Source organism: Pleurodeles waltl, chromosome 7 (assembly GCF_031143425.1).
Source record: "Pleurodeles waltl isolate 20211129_DDA chromosome 7, aPleWal1.hap1.20221129, whole genome shotgun sequence".
NCBI classification, from domain to species: Eukaryota; Metazoa; Chordata; class Amphibia; order Caudata; family Salamandridae; genus Pleurodeles; species Pleurodeles waltl.
The window spans coordinates 1,318,757,532-1,318,780,125 of NC_090446.1; the positions used below are offsets into that span (position 1 = coordinate 1,318,757,532).

General features: G+C 53.0%; 1 protein-coding gene across 2 annotated transcripts in view; it reads right to left on the reverse strand.

Annotated features, from left to right (window-relative positions):
• Nucleotides 1-22,594, reverse strand: part of LOC138246243 (uncharacterized) — a 796,965-nt gene that overhangs the window by 5,766 nt on the left and 768,605 nt on the right. The gene's annotated exons all lie outside the window — the stretch shown is intronic.

Here is a 22,594-nt window from a genome sequence, read left to right on the forward strand (position 1 = left end):
TTGCAAATCCTGTCTGCATGGTTCTAGCTAGACACACATCGCATCTATGTTTGGTTTCACTGGGAAATGCGGTTGGGCTGTGCTTAGTATGAAAAACAGGCATTTGCAATGCAATAGGTCTAGCATTTGCAAGAGGTGGAGCTATTGGAGTTGTAAATGCCTAATTGGACTTTTTTTGCCACATAAGTTGTTCAGTCCTGTCTCATAAGTTGGTCCTTTCGTGCCACATAATTCCAGTGGCCCTGCACATAACTAAATCACTTCCATTTACCTTCTTCCTCTGTCTGCAGCAAAAAATGAAAATGTTGACATTTAGCATCCTAATTTAAATCTGCCATGCGAATTACAATAGAATATCACTTTCACCACCCCACTGTCAAAGTTGCTGGCTGGCTAACACAATTTCCCCAAAAAAGACACAAGATAGAGGAGTAAGGAGAGAAATAAACTAGAAGAGTCACCCAAACATATCAAGAGTGTTCAAACAGTCACAGGGGTCAATTATGACTTAGGCGGAAAGAAAAGCCCAACCTCCGAAGTCCCGATGAGTAGGTTGCTGCCAGTGTGGCTGCCTCCTTGTCGGCCTCATTACAAGTTTCCCGCTAGGTCAGCGGGTGATAACTTAGTTTCCGCCCACTGACCCAGTGGGATACGGCCTACAGCATTGTCACAGGTTCGTAATAGAGCCAGTGGCAATGCTGTTGTGTGGAGGGTGCCAACACCACCAGTCCGTCGTGTGGCGGTAAAGTGGCGGTGCTGGCAGTCCAACCACAGCACTACTGCCACTGTCCTAATGTGGCGGTCAGACCACCACATTGGCGGCAGTACAACCACCTCCATGACCCTGGAGGTCTTAAAACTGCCAAGGTCATAATGAGGGCCATAGTGTAGTAAAGGTGTTACCTTGGCCTGAACCAGGGTCATAATTCATCCAGAAAATCACCCTGGCAGCCCAGATGCTCTTTGTATTTATAAACAAAACATACTGTCATGAATTTAAAATGCCCATATCTGCAAAAAACATCTCAGAGCTGCTTTATTTGTACGTTTCAAGATTTGTGTCGGACCAAAGTTGGAGTCTTTGGTGCTGACATGCACAGCTCTGCGGGCTTGGACCCTCTGGAAAGGGCTCCTCAAATTCTGCAGATGGCCTTCTCCTTCTCAGTACAGGCTTTGTTTACACAGTCGAGAGCTAGGAGAGGCTAGCACCACCCACATCCTTGATGATTGGTCGCTGAAGCTGTTAACATCCATGAGAAGGTACATGCCAGCTCGTCATGACAATGCAGACAGAAGCTGCCAGTTGTATTCCCTTTTGACTGAATACACATGATCGCCCTTGTTAAACCACTGGGGCTTCCTTAATCTCATATCCAAACTGTGCCACAAGGAGGGGCTCATGGGCCACTGGCTTTAATCCTGACGCAGTTACATTTGATTATTGTACTGGGTTGTTTTAGTATTTCATGTGTGCCTCGAGTAATCGGTGAGGGTAAACATCATAGATTTTTGTTGTAAATAATATAATCCTCCTTGCGCCGCCGCCCCGCGCCGCCTCCTTCTTCATCCGTCCTCCTTTCCATCCATAGCCCCTGCCGCTGCGTCCCCGCGGCCCCTCCCACCTCCCCCCAAGCCTCACCATCGATTTTTCCTTTCCATCCATAGCCGCTGCATCCCCGCGGCACCTCCTGCCTCCCCCCACCTCCTCACCGTCCGTTTTTCCTTTCCATGAATAGCCGCTGCGTCTGCGCGGCACCTCCCGCCTCCCCCATCTCCTCACCGTCCGTTTTCGTATTTGCTTTTCCTGCCGCTGCCATCCCCTGCGGCCCCACCCCCAGCCTTCCCATTCGCCCAGCCCTCCCTCCTCCCAACTGCCACTCCCTCCCTCCTCCCCATTTATGGCAGCCACGGCACGGTAACGAGGAGCAACCCTTGACCCTGCTTCCAGCAGGCAGGTCGCTCCTCGTGCCGCCGCCCCTCGCTGCATCCTTTTCCATCCGTCCTCCTTTCCATCCATAGCCCCTGTCGCTGCGGCCCCTCCCTCCTCCTCCACCTCCTCACCGTCCATTTTTCCTTTCCATCCATAGCCTGTGCATTCCCGCAGCCCCTCCCACCTCCTCCCACCTCCTCACCGTCCATTTTTCCTTTTATTTTATTTTATTTATTTATTTAATGCGTTTTTATATAGCGCGGACTTTACCCGAAGGTGTCAGAGCGCTTCACAATAGGCAAAGTAAAGATACAAGAGGAGAAGAATTACAAGTGAGCCTGTTACAAAAACAAGCGTTACATTACAAGAGGCAATCGTGATAATTGTGCACGTATCAAGAGCAAAAAATAAACGAGGTAGCAAACGATACGTTATGAGAGGAAAAAGTGACGTGTGCAGGTTACAAGAGCAAATAGAGTACGAATAGAGGTAAAAAAGTTGCAATCAATGGTAGACACTCAAAACACTAAAACAATAGTTACGTTACATGAGGCAGTGGTGGCCGTTGTGCATGTATCAAAAGCAAACAAGATATAAGAGGTAGCAAATGATACGTTGAAAAGGAAAGGTGCCGTGTGCATGTTACAAACGAGTACAAGATACAGGTAGAGGTAAAATACTGCACTACATGGCAGACACTCAAAACACAAAAACACCCTGGGAAGGCACTTCTATAGGCATGGAGAACAGAATATCCTATAATGGAAGGACTTCCTTCTGAAAACAGAGGGCTTGAATTAACTTTGGAAGTGTCTTTGAAGGAGGAGAGCTTTGAGGTCAGCTTTGAAGGCCCGGGAAGAGGTGGTGTTCCGAAGCTGAGGCGGAAGTGAGTTCCAGATTCTCACCGCGTTGCCTGAAAAGGATTGGGCCATCAATCTTTCCTTCTTGAAAATGGGAGGTTCAAGCAATAACTTTTCTGCATTACGTGATGGTCTGGAGCCCCCAGAGAGTTTCAGTTTATTCACCAGGTAGCGAGGGGAGGAGGAGTGCAAGGCTTTGTGGGTGATACATGCAGTTTTGTAGATAGATCTTGCCTCTATGGGAAGCCAACGGAGGGTGGATAAAATGGGTGTGATGTGGTCACTTCTTTTGGCCCCATATATGAAACGAGCTGCTGAATGGAGAATAGACTTCAGGGGGGAAAGGTGGGATTTGGGAAGGCGAGTAAGAAGAGAGTTGCAGTAGTCCAATCTGGAGAGAACCAGCGCTTGGACCAGGGTTTTAAGGTCGTGCTCCGGGAAGAAGCGACGAATCCCCAAAGAAGGCGCAGTTGGTGTCGAGCAGACTTTGCAATGGAGTTAATGTGGGAGAGTAGATTGAGTTTTTTGTCGAGAATGACACCAAGGGATTTTGCGCTCTCGACAATGATGGGCTTATTGTTCATTAGATTGATCTGATCCATCCATGTTTGCACTGGGGGATGAGAAAGGGAGGAGGAAAGGAGGAGGAATTCTGTTTTGGAGGGATTCAGGATCAGTTGATGAGTTACCATCCAGTTTTGAATGGAGTCGAGAGTAGAGCTAAGGAAGGAGAGATCGTGAATGGAGGCCACCTTAAGGTAAATCTGAGTATCATCCGCATATAGATGATAGTGGATCCCGGATTTACTCAGCAGATTTCCCAATGGTTCTAAATAGAGATTGAACAGTGTGGGTGCAAGTATGGAGCCTTGAGGAACACCTTGACTGACTGCTACAGGAGCTGAAAGACTGTTCGCTATTTTGATCATTTGGGATCTATCAGAGAGGAAGGAGGCAAACCATTTGAGCACAGTGCCCTCCATGCCCATTCTCTGTTGAAGAGTGTTAAGGAGAGTGTTGTGATTGACAGTGTCAAAGGCTGCAGAAAGGTCAAGAAGAATTAGAAGACAAGACTCCCCTGAATCGAGTATCCGCAGCGCGTCATCAATCACTAGCAGCAGGGCTGTTTCAGTGCTGCAGTTTTGAATGAAGCCAGACTGGAAATTGTCAAGAATATAATTTTCCTTGATATGGCGAGAGAGTTGTTTTGCTACACATTTTTCAGTGATTTTCGCAAGAAAGGGTAGGTTAGTGATGGGACGGTAGTTGTTGAGGTCGTTCGCATCAGCAGTGGTTTTTTTTAGCAGAGGGGTGACCTGCCCAGTTTTGAAGGACACAGGAAGGGAGCCTTGACTGAGGGAGAGGTTGACCAGAGTGGTCCAGTAGGAAAGAGAATTAGTATATAAGTCAATGGCAATGGCACTAGGGATGGGGTCAAGAGAATGGTTAGAGGGCTTTGTATCGAGGATGCATTTAAGGAGAGCATCGTCAGAGATGGGGTCAAAGTTTTGCCAAATGGTTAAGGATTTGCACTCCTCTGTGGGGGTAGGATGAATGACCTGATCTACAAGTGATTTTACCTTTTCGTCAAAGAATATAGCGAATTCCGCTGCTTTCTTTGTGGAATCTTCCAATTTGGAGGTTGGGGGAGAGCTGTTAGGGTTCTTGATGAGGTCGAATAGTTTTTTGGGTCTATTTTTGGCTGAGTCAAGGAGGGATTTGTAGTGCGACGCTTTTCCAAGGAAGATGAGATTGTGGTACTTGGATCTTGCTGAACGAAGCGTGGCCAAATTTTCAGTGGAGGGTGCTTGTCTCCATTGTTTCTCAAGGGCTCTTATGAACTTCCTTTCTTCATAGAGGGATTTGTTGAACCAAGGTGCTGAGGGAGTGGGCCTTTTCTTTTTGCTTTGGAGAGGAGCGACATTATTGATTTCGGCTGCAAGGACTGTGAGGCATTGGGAGGTGAGTTCGTTGACATCTAGGTCCGAGTCTAGCCTTGGAAGTGATAGCAAGGCAGAATTACAGAGGGTACAGAGGTCAATATTTTTAGTGTCACGGAACCAGGAAGTAGCCCTCTTAGGCTGGCCCAGAGTTATAGAGTGTGATAGGTGAAGAGAGAATGGGATGAGGAGGTGGTCCGACCAGTCTACATGAATAGGGGTAGCGATAGTCAGCAAGCCTGCTTTAGAAATGACAAGGTCTAGGATTGAGCCTTTAGAGTGTGTTGTTTCTGTGCAGTGTTGGATAAGATCGTTTGCAGAGAGGAAGGTGGCCAGCAAATTCGCATTTGTGTCTTGAGGCAAGCCCCAGTGGACATTGAAGTCACCCACGAAGATCTGATTGTCACTTTGCGTGAATTGGTCGCTGATGCAGTCCGTGAGTTCCTCCATAAACGAAGGGCTGCTACCAGGCGGGTGGTAAATAGCATGGAGTCTGAGAGGTGAGCGGTGGTGCAATTGAAGCTCAAGTGATAGGCATTGAAAAGTGTGGCAGGAGCTGTTAGGAAGAGCCTTAAGTTGAAGGGAGTTTCTAAAGATGACCGCAACACCTCCCCCCACTTTGTCAATTCTGTCATTTCTAAGTATAGAATAGCCTGTGGGTACAAGGAGATCAAACATAGAGTGAGAGGTATCGTTGAACCAGGTCTCTGTGAGGAAGAGCATGTCAATATTGTGCAGGTTGATGGTATCGGAGATTTCAAGTTTGTGTTTTATTGCAGATCTGCAGTTGTGGAGCAGACAGCGCAGCTCTGACGCAACTGTTTTGGTGACGGGGGCACTTGGGCTATGAGAGGTGATAGGGATATTGTGCTTATATGAGGGCGCTCGGGAGCATTTAGGTGGGCGAGTGGTTCTGACAGAGGAGATGGTCGGAATAGTGTAGATTACAGGGTTACTGGGAAGTGGAAGTGAAGGAAGGGTGGCGTTCGAGCGCTTGTGTGGATTTGCAGACGACTGGCTATGTTTAGCTATAGTGGGGTGTGGTGGTGAGGTGCATCTCGTGGAAGGGTGAGTGTTAGCCAAAGGAATTGAGGTGTGTGGAAAAGTCGAGATCTTGGAGCTTAAAACTAAAATGGTAGCTTCAAGTTGGGAGATGGCGGTGATTAGAGAGCCTAGCTTTTTTTCCAGAGAGAGTAAGGAAGAGCACGGCGTAATGGGTGGCTCGATGGAAACAGGAGGGGGTGCACTAGGCAGTGTACGGCAGGAAGAGGTGGGGGAACGGGAGGGGAGTAGGGGTATAGGGTTCAGAGGTGGGGAAAGGTTTAGGGTGAGAGCAGGAGTTGGTGCACCAGGGGTGAGAGGAGAGTTGTCGTTGTTGGCGTTGCAAGAAGGATAGGAATTAAGGGCAGAACTAGGGGGCGATAGTAGAGGAGTGGGGCGGTGGGGCGATAGGAGCGGGGAGGAGTGTGAGGAGTCATAGGGATTAGGGAGGTATGAAAGGAAGGGGGGGGAGGGGGTTGGATAGGTCCTGGCAGCTAAGTGAGGTGGCTGTGATGGAGCGGGTATCGGGCAGAATGGGGGGGATTGGGAGAAAGGGAAGTTGAAGAAAGGAAGTGATTCTGCTCGGTCCGAGGGAGGGAAGGGGTTACCAGGGGAAGAAAGGGGGTAGCACAGCAGTGCTGGAGGAGAGTGGGGAGGGAGAGAGATGGAATGTATTTGCGGGGAAATCGGGGTACATAGTGAGGGGAGGAGTGGGAGGAAAAGCAGAGCGGAGGAGGGAACAAGGGGAGCGTAGGGAACATAGACAGGGGGAGAGGGCTGGAGGAGAGGTAGTCTAAGGAGGGGGGTGGCCAGAAGGGATAGGGGGGAGGAGATGAGAATGGAGTGCCGGGACGGTGCGGAATGGACGAGGAGCGTGTTAGCTAGAGGTAAGGCTGAAGTGAAGAGGGGAGGGGCAAACTGTGAGGGGGGAAGAATGCGAGGGGAGGTCCGAGGGGAGAGAAGAGGGTCGACCTGTGCCTCCCCAGGGTGCAGCCTGTTGGAGAGTGGGGGGGTCGGGGAGGAGAAAGGGAGTAATTGGTGGAGCTAGATGGAGAGTCAAGGGATAGCCCGTAGCAGAGGAGGGGAGTAGGGAAGGGAAGAGGCGGTCAAAGAGAGAGAGACAGGTGTCTTTGGCTTGGATCATAACAGTACCGTTGTTATAGAGTGAGATAGTGAGGGAGCCGTTAAAACACGCAGAGGGGGACATTTTTAGCTGTTTCCCATGAGGGATAGAGGAGGAGGAGGTGACGTTAAAGGAATTGTAAAAGCTGGTAGACCAAGAGGGTATGTCATGCGTGAAAAAAATTAGATCGTTTTTGAGCCCCCCATATCGACCATTGTAAAACTGATCGACAAAAAGGGAATCGGGGAAATATTCAATGGTGTTATGCTTGAAACGTTTTGTTGCAGCTTTAGACAGGTTAGAAGGGTAGATGATTTTGTAGCAATTAATTCCAGGCTTAATTCGAGCGGTGGCCATGTTGGGAAATTGTGGAGGAGGAGGGTGGTGGGGAAAAGGGAAGGGTGTTACTAGGACGGTGGTGGTGAGGAGAAGTATGAGGGCAAGAAGGGGGCACGTAATCCAGACATCGGGTGAAGGAACCAGAGTTATTGTGGAGACAGGAAAGTGAGGCGATTAGGGATAGGTTGTTAATTCAGAACAGGGCTGATTCAACAAGGTAGGACTGAAGATGGAGTGGTGTAAGAGGAAAATCACTGTACTTATCATCCTGAGATATAAACCACATAAAGCACAGCATCACAATAGGTATCAAAGACATTGTACGCCCAAAATCTTAACAGTCTAATATTAGATACTTATCTCCTAAGTATCGGCAGCATTATGGGCAAAAAGCACAGGGTGGAACATAATTTCACTAGCATAACCCAAAGTATGCCAGAACCTCAAAATCATAAAACACAATTTAGAGGTAGCCAGAACAGGGTCTGAAAATCAAACTACCAGAAATACATTTCCTAGCACCACAAATACACAATGGGGCTTGGCGCCCTACAAACCACCAGGAACCCCTAGTCAGCTGGCCAACCCAAAGGGGCTCAAATGCCCTGTGTCCAGAATGTTGGGGCTGCTGCCAATACAGCGAAAGACCAGCGTGCGTACTTGCGCAAACCTAAACGTTGCAACTGGCACTAAGTGCTGCACAGCTGTGAAGAAATGGTGCAAGGAGTGCATCTCACTCCTACCTCAGACAGAACTACCTCCAAAAGCCCTAAGAGTCTAGAGGACTGTACTGCACGGCGTTGGCCCATTTTACCCATTTTGCGGTGATGTGCATGTGCCAAATGTAGGTGGTTTCCCTACAGATCGTTGTAGTTTGCTCGAGTGATGGGGCAAGGTGTGGAGTTACTCTCAGAGCCCACAATCCATAGTTGGGGTCAGAAAGAGACTGGGTGGATCGCTTTTACTCTTGCTTTGGTCTTGATACCCCCCTCTTAGTGCAGAGTCTTGGAAATAGTCCCTGCTGGGATCTGGTTCAATTCAACTCCCCAGGTGATTCCCAGGACCAGGGGTGTTTCCATTATATTCCCAGAGGCTCTCACCTTAATGCTGCGTTTGTACAATCTTGTCTTCAGGTGCCTCCAGTGGTGCTCTGTCGGACCTCCGAGTAGGGGTCTCTAGAGTTAGTTTTCCAGGGGCCCCAAGTCAAGGGGCCTCGCCAGTTTTGTTCCTTGACCCCGATCAGGTCACCGGTGTTCCGCTTTCCTTCTCTCCGCAGGGTGTCAGAGGCAAGCACGGCTCAGCTCAGCGGAGTGGGGCCAGCCGCTTCGGGTCCTCCCTGGGGACTCGTCTATTTTACGGGCTCCGTAGTCCCCGGGTGACGGCTCCAGCGCAGGAGGCTGGAGATGCGCCAGGGATCCAGCACCGAGCACGGTGCAGGCAGCCCTTTCACTTCGCTCTATGCTTGCAACAAGTTTGCATGCAAAATGGCGGCCGCCATCTTGCGCCCTTCCATAGAACCGCTTTTCACTGATTCGGGGCTTGCTGTAGAGAAGTTAAATCCAGGAGGGCCTTTGTGCTTTCTTAGTATGCTGTTGCTGGCACTTACAAATCGCAGAAACTGACCGTCATGAAGGACATCGTTTCTTCTGTTTGTCAAAAAATTAGTTCTTCGGCGATTTTCATAATGAATATTCCATTTCGTCCCCTCTTCGCCCGTCAGTGATTACAGAGAGCAACGTGTAGCCCCGGCACAGGGACCTCAACCTGCAGCATTCAATGCAGCCCCGTCCGCAGCTCGGCAGACTCCCGGTGTATATTTAGCGGGCCCCTTGGCGTCTCAGGTGCACGGAAAGAGGTGCTCCAGTACCCCAGCTACATGAAAGAACACCTGCTTTGCGGGATGGTCGACAGGCTCGGGTAGGGAGAGCCTGGGGAGACAGACTCCGAGGAGAAGGCACTATTATTAGTGGGATGGCAGTCTCCGAGGCATGGGCAGTGTTTGGATGATAGTCTGAAGGGCATGTTCCCGTTTTGCGGGCGGTGAGCTGTGAGTGAACCGGGCAGCAGAGTTTGTGGCGACAAGGGGTCCTTATCCTCCAGCGAACAGATGCAGCAAGGTATCCCTCTGGCTCATGGTTCCTCTTAACTCCTTCCGCCGGCCTCCCGTGCTTCGTGTCCTCAGTTTTCACCGAATGCTCGATCCTCAGCGTCTTTGGGTCTCCGCTACCTCTTCTTGCCGTTTTCCCTGGTCTCACGGGGCATTAACTTGTTCTCAATTTTTATTTTTAATACTGACACTGGGAAGCGTTAATTAATTGTGTGAGGTAAATTAATGCGATAAAATGCGTTTAGCCTTTCCATCCATAGATGCTGCGTCCCGCATCCCCGCGGCCCCTCCTGCCTCCCTCCACCTCCTCACCATCCGTTTTTCCTTTCCATCCATAGCTGCTGCTTCCCTGCAGCCCCTCCCGCCTCCCCCCACCTCCTCACTGTCCGTTTTACCTTTACATCCATAGCCACTGCGTCCTCGCGGCCCCTCCCGCCTTCCCCACCTCCTCACCATCCGTTTTTCCTTTCCATCCATAGCCGTTGCGTCCCCGTGGCCCCTCCCGTCTCCCCCCACCTCCTCACCATCTGTTTTTGCTTTCCATCCATAGCCGCTGCGTCCCCCGGCCCCTCCCGCCTCCCCCCACCTCCTCACCGTCCGTTTTCCTATGTGCTTTTCCTGCTGCTGCCATCCCCTGCGGCTCCACCACCCCAGTCTTCCCATTCGCCCAGCCCTCCCTCCTCCCAGCTGCTATTCCCGCCAAAGGCAAGCCCGCCTGCGCCTGTCCGCGCCAAGACCGCGCCCAGCGCTAGTACCCCTGGCCCCCTCAGACAAATCTACTCCCCCCTCACCCTCCACTCACTCAACCCAGGCCCTTGCCCCACCTGCACCCTTCTCAGCCCCCTACACACCCATGGCCCCTTCACCTGCTACACCTGTCATTTCTCCTGCTACTCATCCCTCACACCACACACCAACCATAGTGACCCCCCAACAACAAACACAACACCCCCAATGCAATACTCACCTGCTCTGCCCCCACCCCCACCAACCAGCCCCGCCGCACACCACCCCACAACCAGAACACACCCTGCAACAACACCCTCATGCACCACACCAACACCACCCACCACAACCACTTCAACTGCCTGCTCCTCAACACCCGCTCCCTTCACAAACATGCCATAGAACTCTGGGACCTCATCACATCACACTCACCAGACATCGCCTTCCTCACGGAAACCTGGACCAACCCCTCCTCGGAACCCGACATAGCCATCACCACCCCTAAGGGATACAAACTCCAACGCAAAGACCACCTCAACAGGCCAGGTGGTGGCATCGCTATCCTACACAGGGACACCATCAAAGTCACCACCAGCTCCCAAGACACTATCGACAACACAGAACACATGCACTTTCTAATGCACATTAACAACTCCACCCTCAGAGGTACACTAATCTACAGACCACCAAGACCATGCCCCGCCTTCTGCGACACCATCGCCGACAACATCAGCTCGCACGCCCTCACCTCCACAGACTACATCCTCCTCGGTGATTTCAACTTTCACTTGGAGAACCTTCAAGACCACAACTCAACCTCCCTCATAGACGACCTCACCAACCCAAGGGTAGGTCGCTCCCCCTGCCGCTGCAGCTCCTCCAGGTTCCTGAGCTCCTGAGTTCCTGAGACCCACCTCACAGTAAGTACCCCCCCTCCCAGCCCCTCGCTCTGCCCCGCGCTACTCACCCTCTCTCCTGCTCCTGCTTCTTTTCTTCTTCTCTGTTCTTCTGTTCTTCCTCCTCGCTCCTCGTCTGTAATCTTCTTCTGTACTCTTCTTTCCCTCGTCTTCACTCTTCTTCTCTTCTTCCTCATCTTCTTCTGTGGTCTTCTGCCCTCTGTTCTTCGTTTTTCTGTATCTTCTTCTGTGTTCTTCTGTGTTCTTCTGTGTTCTTCCGGTCTTCCTTTCTTCTCTCCTTCCGGTCTTCTGATCTTCCTTTCTTCTCTCCTTCCAGTCTTCTGTTCTTCTGTTCTTCTGTTCTTCTTGTCTTCTGTTCTTCTTGTCTTCGGCTCTTCTGCCTCCTCCGTCCTCTTCTCCCCGCGCCTGCCCTCCTGCTCCTGCCTCATCCCCCTCCCCCACTCGCATCCCCCTCTCTATCTCTCCTATCTAACCCGTTCACTATCTACCTCAATCACTCCTCCTATCTACCTATCTCTCTATCTCTCTATCCCACTATCTAACACCCTCACTCTCCACCTCCTCCTATCTTCCTATCTCTCTATCTATTTCCCTATCTATCGATTTCCCTATCTATTTTCTCTATCTATTTCTCTATCTCTCCCCCCCTCCCTCACCCCCTCTATTACCTATCTTCCTATCCTCTCACTCTACCTCTCACCCTCACCCACCTCTACAACCCCCCCTCCCCTATCTTCTCAACCCTACTCCTATCTTTCTCCCTTATCTCCTAAACCTCTAACACTCACCCCCCTCCACCGTTAAACCCCCCTCCCCCAGCTCTTCTCACTCTACCTGTCCCCCCTCCCTCGCGCTTTCCCGCCGCGACCTCCTGCACGCCCCGCCCCCCAGCTCCCATTCGCCCCCACCTGACCCCTCCCCCCCCTCCTACCTCATATGGCGGCCGCTGCGCGACAGTGGTAGCGACCCTTGACCCAAGGGTAGGTCGCTCCCCCTGCCGCTGCAGCTCCTCCAGGTTCCTGAGTTCCTGAGACCCACCTCACAGTAAGTACCCCCCTCCCAGCCCCTCGCTCTGCCCCGCGCTACTCACCCTCTCTCCTGCTCCTGCTTCTTTTCTTCTTTTCTTCTTCTCTGTTCTTCTGTTCTTCCTCCTCGCTCCTCGTCTGTAATCTTCTTCTGTACTCTTCTTTCCCCCGTCTTCACTCTTCTTCTCTTCTTCCTCATCTTCTTCTGTGGTCTTCTGCCCTCTGTTCTTCGTTTTTCTGTATCTTCTTCTGTGTTCTTCTGTGTTCTTGTGTGTTCTTCTATGTTCTTCTGTGTTCTTCCGGTCTTCCTTTCTTCTCTCCTTCCGGTCTTCTGATCTTCCTTTCTTCTCTCCTTCTGTTCTTCTGTTCTTCTGTTCTTCTGTTCTTCTGTTCTTCTTGTCTTCTGTTCTTCTTGTCTTCGGCTCTTCTGCCTCCCCCGTCCTCTTCTCCCCGCGCCTGCCCTCCTGCTCCTGCCTCATCCCCCTCCCCCACTCGCATCCCCCTCTCTATCTCTCCTATCTAACCCGTTCACTATCTACCTCCCTCACTCCTCCTATCTACCTATCTCTCTATCTCTCTATCCCACTATCTAACTCCCTCACTCTCCACCTCCTCCTATCTTCCTATCTCTCTATCTATTTCCCTATCTATCGATTTCCCTATCTATTTTCTCTATCTATTTCTCTATCTCTCCCCCCTCCCTCACCCCCTCTATTACCTATCTTCCTATCCTCTCACTCTACCTCTCACCCTCACCCACCTCTACAACCCCCCTCCCCTATCTTCTCAACCCTACTCCTATCTTTCTCCCTTATCTCCTAAACCTCTAACACTCACCCCCCTCCACCCTTAAACCCCCCTCCCCCAGCTCTTCTCACTCTACCTGTCCCCCCCTCCCTCGCACTTTCCTGCCGCGACCTCCTGCACGCCCCCGACCCCCAGCTCCCATTCGCCCCCACCTGACCCCTCCCCCCCTCCTACCTCATATGGCGGCCGCTGCGCGACAGTGGTAGCGACCCTTGACCCAAGGGTAGGTCGCTCCCCCTGCCGCTGCAGCTCCTCCAGGTTCCTGAGTTCCTGAGTTCCTGAGACCCACCTCACAGTAAGCACCCCCCCCTCCCAGCCCCTCGCTCTGCCCCGCGCTACTCACCCTCTCTCCTGCTCCTGCTTCTTTTCTTCTTTTCTTCTTCTCTGTTCTTCTGTTCTTCCTCCTCGCTCCTCGTCTGTAATCTTCTTCTGTACTCTTCTTTCCCCCGTCTTCACTCTTCTTCTCTTCTTCCTCATCTTCTTCTGTGGTCTTCTGCCCTCTGTTCTTCGTTTTTCTGTATCTTCTTCTGTGTTCTTCTGTGTTCTTCTATGTTCTTCTGTGTTCTTCCGGTCTTCCTTTCTTCTCTCCTTCCGGTCTTCTGTTCTTCTGTTCTTCTGTTCTTCTGTTCTTCTTGTCTTCGGCTCTTCTGCCTCCTCCGTCCTCTTCTACCCGCGCCTGCCCTCCTGCTCCTGCCTCATCCCCCTCCCCCACTCGCATCCCCCTCTCTATCTCTCTTATCTAACCCGTTCACTATCTACCTCCCTCACTCCTCCTATCTACCTATCTCTCTATCCCACTATCTAACTCCCTCACTCTCCACCTCCTCCTATCTTCCTATCTCTCTATCTATTTCCCTATCTATCGATTTCCCTATCTATTTTCTCTATCTATTTCTCTATCTCTCCCCCCCTCACCCCCTCTATTACCTATCTTCCTATCCTCTCACTCTACCTCTCACCCTCACCCACCTCTACAACCCCCCTCCCCTATCTTCTCAACCCTACTCCTATCTTTCTCCCTTATCTCCTAAACCTCTAACACTCACCCCCCTCCACCCTTAAACCCCCCTCCCCCAGCTCTTCTCACTCTACCTGTCCCCCCCTCCCTCGCACTTTCCCGCCGCGACCTCCTGCACGCCCCCGCCCCCCAGCTCCCATTCGCCCCCACCTGACCCTGACCCCCCTCCTACCTCATATGGCGGCCGCTGCGCGACAGTGGTAGCGACCCTTGACCCAAGGGTAGGTCGCTCCCCCTGCCGCTGCAGCTCCTCCAGGTTCCTGAGTTCCTGAGTTCCTGAGACCCACCTCACAGTAAGTACCCCCCCCCTCCCAGCCCCTCGCTCTGCCCCGCGCTACTCACCCTCTCTCCTGCTCCTGCTTCTTTTCTTCTTTTCTTCTTCTCTGTTCTTCTGTTCTTCCTCCTCGCTCCTCGTCTGTAATCTTCTTCTGTACTCTTCTTTCCCCCGTCTTCACTCTTCTTCTCTTCTTCCTCATCTTCTTCTGTGGTCTTCTGCCCTCTGTTCTTCGTTTTTCTGTATCTTCTTCTGTGTTCTTCTGTGTTCTTCTGTGTTCTTCTATGTTCTTCTGTGTTCTTCCGGTCTTCCTTTCTTCTCTCCTTCCGGTCTTCTGTTCTTCTGTTCTTCTGTTCTTCTTGTCTTCTGTTCTTCTTGTCTTCGGCTCTTCTGCCTCCTCCGTCCTCTTCTCCCCGCGCCTGCCCTCCTGCTCCTGCCTCATCCCCCTCTCGCATCCCCCTCTCTATCTCTCTTATCTAACCCGTTCACTATCTACCTCCCTCACTCCTCCTATCTACCTATCTCTCTATCCCACTATCTAACTCCCTCACTCTCCACCTCCTCCTATCTTCCTATCTCTCTATCTATTTCCCTATCTATCGATTTCCCTATCTATTTTCTCTATCTATTTCTCTATCTCTCCCCCCTCCCTCACCCCCTCTATTACCTATCTTCCTATCCTCTCACTCTACCTCTCACCCTCACCCACCTCTACAACCCCCCTCCCCTATCTTCTCAACCCTACTCCTATCTTTCTCCCTTATCTCCTAAACCTCTAACACTCACCCCCCTCCACCCTTAAACCCCCCTCCCCCAGCTCTTCTCACTCTACCTGTCCCCCCCTCCCTCGCACTTTCCCGCCGCGACCTCCTGCACGCCCCCGCCCCCCAGCTCCCATTCGTCCCCACCTGACCCCTCCCCCCTCCTACCTCATATGGCGGCCGCTGCGCGACAGTGGTAGCGTCCCTTGACCCAAGGGTAGGTCGCTCCCCCTGCCGCTGCAGCTCCTTCAGGTTCCTGAGTTCCTGAGACCCACCTCATAGTAAGTACCCCCCCCCCTCCCAGCCCCTCGCTCTGCCCCGCGCTACTCACCCTCTCTCCTGCTCCTGCTTCTTTTCTTCTTTTCTTCTTCTCTGTTCTTCTGTTCTTCCTCCTCGCTCCTCGTCTGTAATCTTCTTCTGTACTCTTCTTTCCCCCGTCTTCACTCTTCTTCTCTTCTTCCTCATCTTCTTCTGTGGTCTTCTGCCCTCTGTTCTTCGTTTTTCTGTATCTTCTTCTGTGTTCTTCTGTGTTCTTCTGTGTTCTTCTATGTTCTTCTGTGTTCTTCCGGTCTTCCTTTCTTCTCTCCTTCCGGTCTTCTGTTCTTCTGTTCTTCTGTTCTTCTTGTCTTCGGCTCTTCTGCCTCCTCCGTCCTCTTCTACCCGCGCCTGCCCTCCTGCTCCTGCCTCATCCCCCTCCCCCACTCGCATCCCCCTCTCTATCTCTCTTATCTAACCCGTTCACTATCTACCTCCCTCACTCCTCCTATCTACCTATCTCTCTATCCCACTATCTAACTCCCTCACTCTCCACCTCCTCCTATCTTCCTATCTCTCTATCTATTTCCCTATCTATCGATTTCCCTATCTATTTTCTCTATCTATTTCTCTATCTCTCCCCCCCCTCACCCCCTCTATTACCTATCTTCCTATCCTCTCACTCTACCTCTCACCCTCACCCACCTCTACAACCCCCCTCCCCTATCTTCTCAACCCTACTCCTATCTTTCTCCCTTATCTCCTAAACCTCTAACACTCACCCCCCTCCACCCTTAAACCCCCCTCCCCCAGCTCTTCTCACTCTACCTGTCCCCCCCTCCCTCGCACTTTCCCGCCGCGACCTCCTGCACGCCCCCGCCCCCCAGCTCCCATTCGCCCCCACCTGACCCTGACCCCCCTCCTACCTCATATGGCGGCCGCTGCGCGACAGTGGTAGCGACCCTTGACCCAAGGGTAGGTCGCTCCCCCTGCCGCTGCAGCTCCTCCAGGTTCCTGAGTTCCTGAGTTCCTGAGACCCACCTCACAGTAAGTACCCCCCCCTCCCAGCCCCTCGCTCTGCCCCGCGCTACTCACCCTCTCTCCTGCTCCTGCTTCTTTTCTTCTTTTCTTCTTCTCTGTTCTTCTGTTCTTCCTCCTCGCTCCTCGTCTGTAATCTTCTTCTGTACTCTTCTTTCCCCCGTCTTCACTCTTCTTCTCTTCTTCCTCATCTTCTTCTGTGGTCTTCTGCCCTCTGTTCTTCGTTTTTCTGTATCTTCTTCTGTGTTCTTCTATGTTCTTCTGTGTTCTTCTGTGTTCTTCTATGTTCTTCTGTGTTCTTCCGGTCTTCCTTTCTTCTCTCCTTCCGGTCTTCTGTTCTTCTGTTCTTCTGTTCTTCTTGTCTTCTGTTCTTCTTGTCTTCGGCTCTTCTGCCTCCTCCGTCCTCTTCTACCCGCGCCTGCCCTCCTGCTCCTGCCTCATCCCCCTCTCGCATCCCCCTCTCTATCTCTCTTATCTAACCCGTTCACTATCTACCTCCCTCACTCCTCGTATCTACCTATCTCTCTATCCCACTATCTAACTCCCTCACTCTCCACCTCCTCCTATCTTCCTATCTCTCTATCTATTTCCCTATCTATCGATTTCCCTATCTATTTTCTCTATCTATTTCTCTATCTCTCCCCCCCTCCCTCACCCCCTCTATTACCTATCTTCCTATCCTCTCACTCTACCTCTCACCCTCACCCACCTCTACAACCCCCCTCCCCTATCTTCTCAACCCTACTCCTATCTTTCTCCCTTATCTCCTAAACCTCTAACACTCACCCCCCTCCACCCTTAAACCCCCCTCCCCCAGCTCTTCTCACTCTACCTGTCCCCCCCTCCCTCGCACTTTCCCGCCGCGACCTCCTGCACGCCCCGCCCCCCAGCTCCCATTCGTCCCCACCTGACCCCTCCCCCCTCCTACCTCATATGGCGGCCGCTGCGCGACAGTGGTAGCGACCCTTGACCCAAGGGTAGGTCGCTCCCCCTGCCGCTGCAGCTCCTTCAGGTTCCTGAGTTCCTGAGACCCACCTCACAGTAAGTACCCCCCCCCTCCCAGCCCCTCGCTCTGCCCCGCGCTACTCACCCTCTCTCCTGCTCCTGCTTCTTTTCTTCTTTTCTTCTTCTCTGTTCTTCTGTTCTTCCTCCTCGCTCCTCGTCTGTAATCTTCTTCTGTACTCTTCTTTCCCCCGTCTTCACTCTTCTTCTCTTCTTCCTCATCTTCTTCTGTGGTCTTCTGCCCTCTGTTCTTCGTTTTTCTGTATCTTCTTCTGTGTTCTTCTGTGTTCTTCTGTGTTCTTCTGTGTTCTTCTGTGTTCTTCTGTGTTCTTCCGGTCTTCCTTTCTTCTCTCCTTCCGGTCTTCTGTTCTTCTGTTCTTCTGTTCTTCTTGTCTTCGGCTCTTCTGCCTCCTCCGTCCTCTTCTCCCCGCGCCTGCCCTCCTGCTCCTGCCTCATCCCCCTCCCCCACTCGCATCCCCCTCTCTATCTCTCTTATCTAACCCGTTCACTATCTACCTCCCTCACTCCTCCTATCTACCTATCTCTCTATCCCACTATCTAACTCCCTCACTCTCCACCTCCTCCTATCTTCCTATCTCTCTATCTATTTCCCTATCTATCGATTTCCCTATCTATTTTCTCTATCTATTTCTCTATCTCTCCCCCCCCTCCCTCACCCCCTCTATTACCTATCTTCCTATCCTCTCACTCTACCTCTCACCCTCACCCACCTCTACAACCCCCCCTTCCCTATCTTCTCAACCCTACTCCTATCTTTCTCCCTTATCTCCTAAACCTCTAACACTCACCCCCCTCCACCCTTAAACCCCCCTCCCCCAGCTCTTCTCACTCTACCTGTCCCCCCCTCCCTCGCGCTTTCCCGCCACGACCTCCTGCACTCCCCTGACCCCCAGCTCCCATTCGCCCCCACCTGACCCCTCCCCCCCCTCCTACCTCATATGGCGGCCGCTGCGCGACAGTGGTAGCGACCCTTGACCCAAGGGTAGGTCGCGCCCCCTGCCGCTGCAGCTCCTCCAGGTTCCTGAGTTCCTGAGACCCACCTCACAGTAAGTACCCCCCCCCTCCCAGCCCCTCGCTCTGCCCCGCGCTACTCACCCTCTCTCCTGCTTCTTTTCTTCTTTTCTTCTTCTCTGTTCTTCTGTTCTTCCTCCTCGCTCCTCGTCTGTAATCTTCTTCTGTACTCTTCTTTCCCCCGTCTTCACTCTTCTTCTCTTCTTCCTCATCTTCTTCTGTGGTCTTCTGCCCTCTGTTCTTCGTTTTTCTGTATCTTCTTCTGTGTTCTTCTGTGTTCTTCTGTGTTCTTCTATGTTCTTCTGTGTTCTTCCGGTCTTCCTTTCTTCTCTCCTTCCGGTCTTCTGATCTTCCTTTCTTCTCTCCTTCCGGTCTTCTGTTCTTCTGTTCTTCTGTTCTTCTGTTCTTCTGTTCTTCTTGTCTTCGGCTCTTCTGCCTCCTCCGTCCTCTTCTCCCCGCGCCTGCCCTCCTGCTCCTGCCTCATCCCCCTCCCCCACTCGCATCCCCCTCTCTATCTCTCCTATCTAACCCGTTCACTATCTACCTCCCTCACTCCTCCTATCTACCTATCTCTCTATCCCACTATCTAACTCCCTCACTCTCCACCTCCTCCTATCTTCCTATCTCTCTATCTATTTCCCTATCTATCGATTTCCCTATCTATTTTCTCTATCTATTTCTCTATCTCTCCCCCCCTCACCCCCTCTATTACCTATCTTCCTATCCTCTCACTCTACCTCTCACCCTCACCCACCTCTACAACCCCCCCTCCCCTATCTTCTCAACCCTACTCCTATCTTTCTCCCTTATCTCCTAAACCTCTAACACTCACCCCCCTCCACCCTTAAACCCCCCTCCCCCAGCTCTTCTCACTCTACCTGTCCCCCCCTCCCTCGCGCTTTCCCGCCGCGACCTCCTGCACGCCCCCGCCCCCCAGCTCCCATTCGCCCCCACCTGACCCCTCCCCCCCCACCTCATATGGCGGCCGCTGCGCATCTGCGCAGAGGCAAGCCCGTCTGCGCCTGGCCCGGGCCCAGCGCCACGACCCCTGGTCCCCAGCTCTCCCAAGCCCCGCTGACCCGCTACAACCCCACCACCCTCCACGCCCTCAACCCAGGACACTCCAACACCTGCTTCCAAGCTCACCCCAAACGCACCCATGGACCCTTCGCCTGCAACTCCTGCAAACGCACCTTCCACCACGCAACAACCATGACCACAAGCCCACGCGCCATCAACCACCTCAAGTGCATCCTAGTCAACGCTCGCTCCGTCCACAAACACGCCATTGAACTCTGGGACCTCCTGGACTCCATAGCACCGGACGTCCCCTTCATCACGGAGACCTGGATGAACGCCTCCTCGGCCCCTGACATCGCCACTGCCATCCCCGAAGGCTACAAGATCTCCAGAAAAGACTGCACCAACCAGGTAGGAGGAGGTATCGCCATCGTCTTCAAAGACTCCATCAGCGTCACCACCTCCCCTGAAGACACCCCTCTCGCCGCTGAACACCTGCATTTTCAGATTCGCACCGATCCGAGGACCACCCTCAGAGGATCCCTCGTCTACCGTCCTCCCGGCCCACGCGCCCCTTTCAGCGACGCCATCGCCGACTTCATCTCCCCGCACGCCCTCGCCTCGCCGGACTACATCCTCCTAGGTGACCTCAACTTCCATCTGGAACAAAACAACGACCCCAACACCACCACCCTGCTCGACAACCTCGCCAACCTTGGCCTCAAACAACTGGTGAACACCGCCACCCACGTCGCCGGACACACGCTTGACCCCATCTTCTCCGCCAGCAAACACGTCTTCTTCAGCCACGGCTCCGCCCTACACTGGACCGACCACAGCTGCGTCCACTTCACATTCCGATGCGAGACCCGCCACCTCCGCACCCAACCCATCCCTCGTCGACAGTGGAACAAGATCCCCGAAGAGCAACTCTTCTCCGCACTCGCCGCCAACCAACCCACCCTCACCACCGACCCCAACGACGCAGCCCTCAACCTCACAAACTGGATCTCCAACTGCGCAGACATCCTTGCTCCCCTCAAACGCACGCATCGACAGACCAACACCAAAAAACCTCTCTGGTTCTCTGACACCCTCAAAGAATCAAAGAAAACTTGTCGCGCCCTTGAGAAAGCCTGGCGCAAGGACCGCACCGCTGACAACATGACCGCCCTCAAGAACGCTACCCGCGAACACCACCACCTGATCCGCGCTGCCAAAAGGAACTTTTCACCGACAGACTGGACAAAAACAGACACAACAGCAGAGAACTCTTCAGCATCGTCAAGGAGTTCTCCAACCCCAGCGCCAACGCCAACGCCGTCACGCCCTCACAAGATCTGTGCGAATCCCTCGCCACTTTCTTCCATCGCAAGATTAGCGACCTCCACCACAGCTTCGGACACCAGACCCAACCATACACCACCGAACCGGCATCCACGGCCATCACCCTCAACAACTGGTCCCACATCAACACGGAAGAAACCAAATCCATCATGAACTCTATCCACTCCGGCGCCCCTTCGGACCCCTGCCCGCACTTCATCTTTAACAAAGCCGACGACATCATCGCCCCGCACCTCCAGACCGTCATCAACTCTTCTTTTTCTTCTGCTACCTTTCCCCGAATGCTGGAAACACGCCGAAGTCAATGCCCTACTAAAGAAACCTACGGCTGACCCGAGCGACCTAAAAAACTTCCGCCCCATCTCTCTTCTGCCTTTCCCAGCCAAAGTAATAGAGAAGACTGTCAACAAACAGCTGACCACCTTCCTGGAAGACAACAACCTGCTCGACCCCTCACAAACCGGATTCCGAACCAACCACAGCACTGAAACCGCCCTCATCTCAGTCACTGACGACATCAGAACCCTGATGGACAACGGTGAAACAGTCGCCCTCATTCTGCTCAACCTCTCGGCTGCCTTTGACACCGTCTGTCACCGCACCCTAATCACCCGCCTCCGCTCCACCGGGATCCAAGGCCAGGCCCTGGACTGGATCGCCTCCTTCCTCTCAAACCGTTCCCAAAGAGTTTACCTCCCTCCGTTTCGCTCAGAACCCACCGAGATCATCTGCGGCGTACCCCAAGGCTCATCACTCAGCCCGACACTCTTCAATGTCTACATGAGCCCCCTCGCCAACATCGTACGCAAGCACGACATCATTATCACCTCCTACGCCGACGACACCCAACTTATACTCTCCTCACCAAGGACCCCGCCAGCGCCAAGACCAACCTACAAGAGGGTATGAAGGACGTCGCAGATTGGATGAGGCTCAGCCGCCTAAAGCTGAACTCTGAAAAAACGGAAGTCCTCATCCTCGGCAACACCCCGTCCGCCTGGGACGACTCCTGGTGGCCCACGGCCCTCGGCACCGCACCGACCCCCACAGACCACGCCCGCAACCTCGGCTTCATCTTGGACCCTCTTCTCACCATGACCAAGCAAGTCAACGCCGTGTCCTCCGCCTGCTTCCTCACCCTCCGCATGCTCCACAAGATCTTCCGCTGGATCCCCGCCGACACCAGAAAAACCGTGACCCACGCCCTCGTCATGAGCCGCCTGGACTACGGCAACACCCTCTACGCCGAGACCACAGCCAAACTCCAAAATCGCCTGCAACGCATTCAAAACGCCTCGGCCCGCCTCATCCTCGACATACCCCGCAGCAGCCACATCTCCGCACACCTGAGACACCTGCATTGGCTCCCAGTCAGCAAAAGGATCACCTTCCGACTTCTCACCCACGCACACAAAGCCCTCCACGACAAGGGACCGGAATACCTCAACAGATGCCTCAGCTTCTACGTCCCCACCCGCCTCCTCCGCTCCTCCGGCCTCGCACTCGCTGCTGTCCCTCGCATCCGCCGCTCCACGGCGGGTGGGAGATCTTTCTCCTTCCTGGCGGCCAAGACCTGGAACTCCCTCCCCACTAGCCTCAGGACCACCCAGGACCACTCCGCTTTCCGGAGACTCCTAAAGACCTGGCTGTTCGAACAGCGATAACCCCCCCCTTTTTCCCCTAGCGCCTTGAGACCCGCACGGGTGAGTAGCGCGCTTTATAAATGTTAATGATTTGATTTGATTTGATTTGGACTCAAACAACTGGTCACCGCACCCACCCACTCAGCAGGACACACGCTCAACGCAATTTTCACCTCAAGCCAACACATAGCCTACTCCCACACCACCAAGCTCCACTGGACTGACCACCACTGCGTCCACTTCTCCTTCACCAAACCCCCCACACACCACCATCAACACACCACACCCTTCCGCATGTGGGACAAGATCCCCACAGAACACCTGAACTCCCAACTGGCTCACAACCCTCCCCCTCACACCAACAACCCCAACACAGGAGCACACAGCCT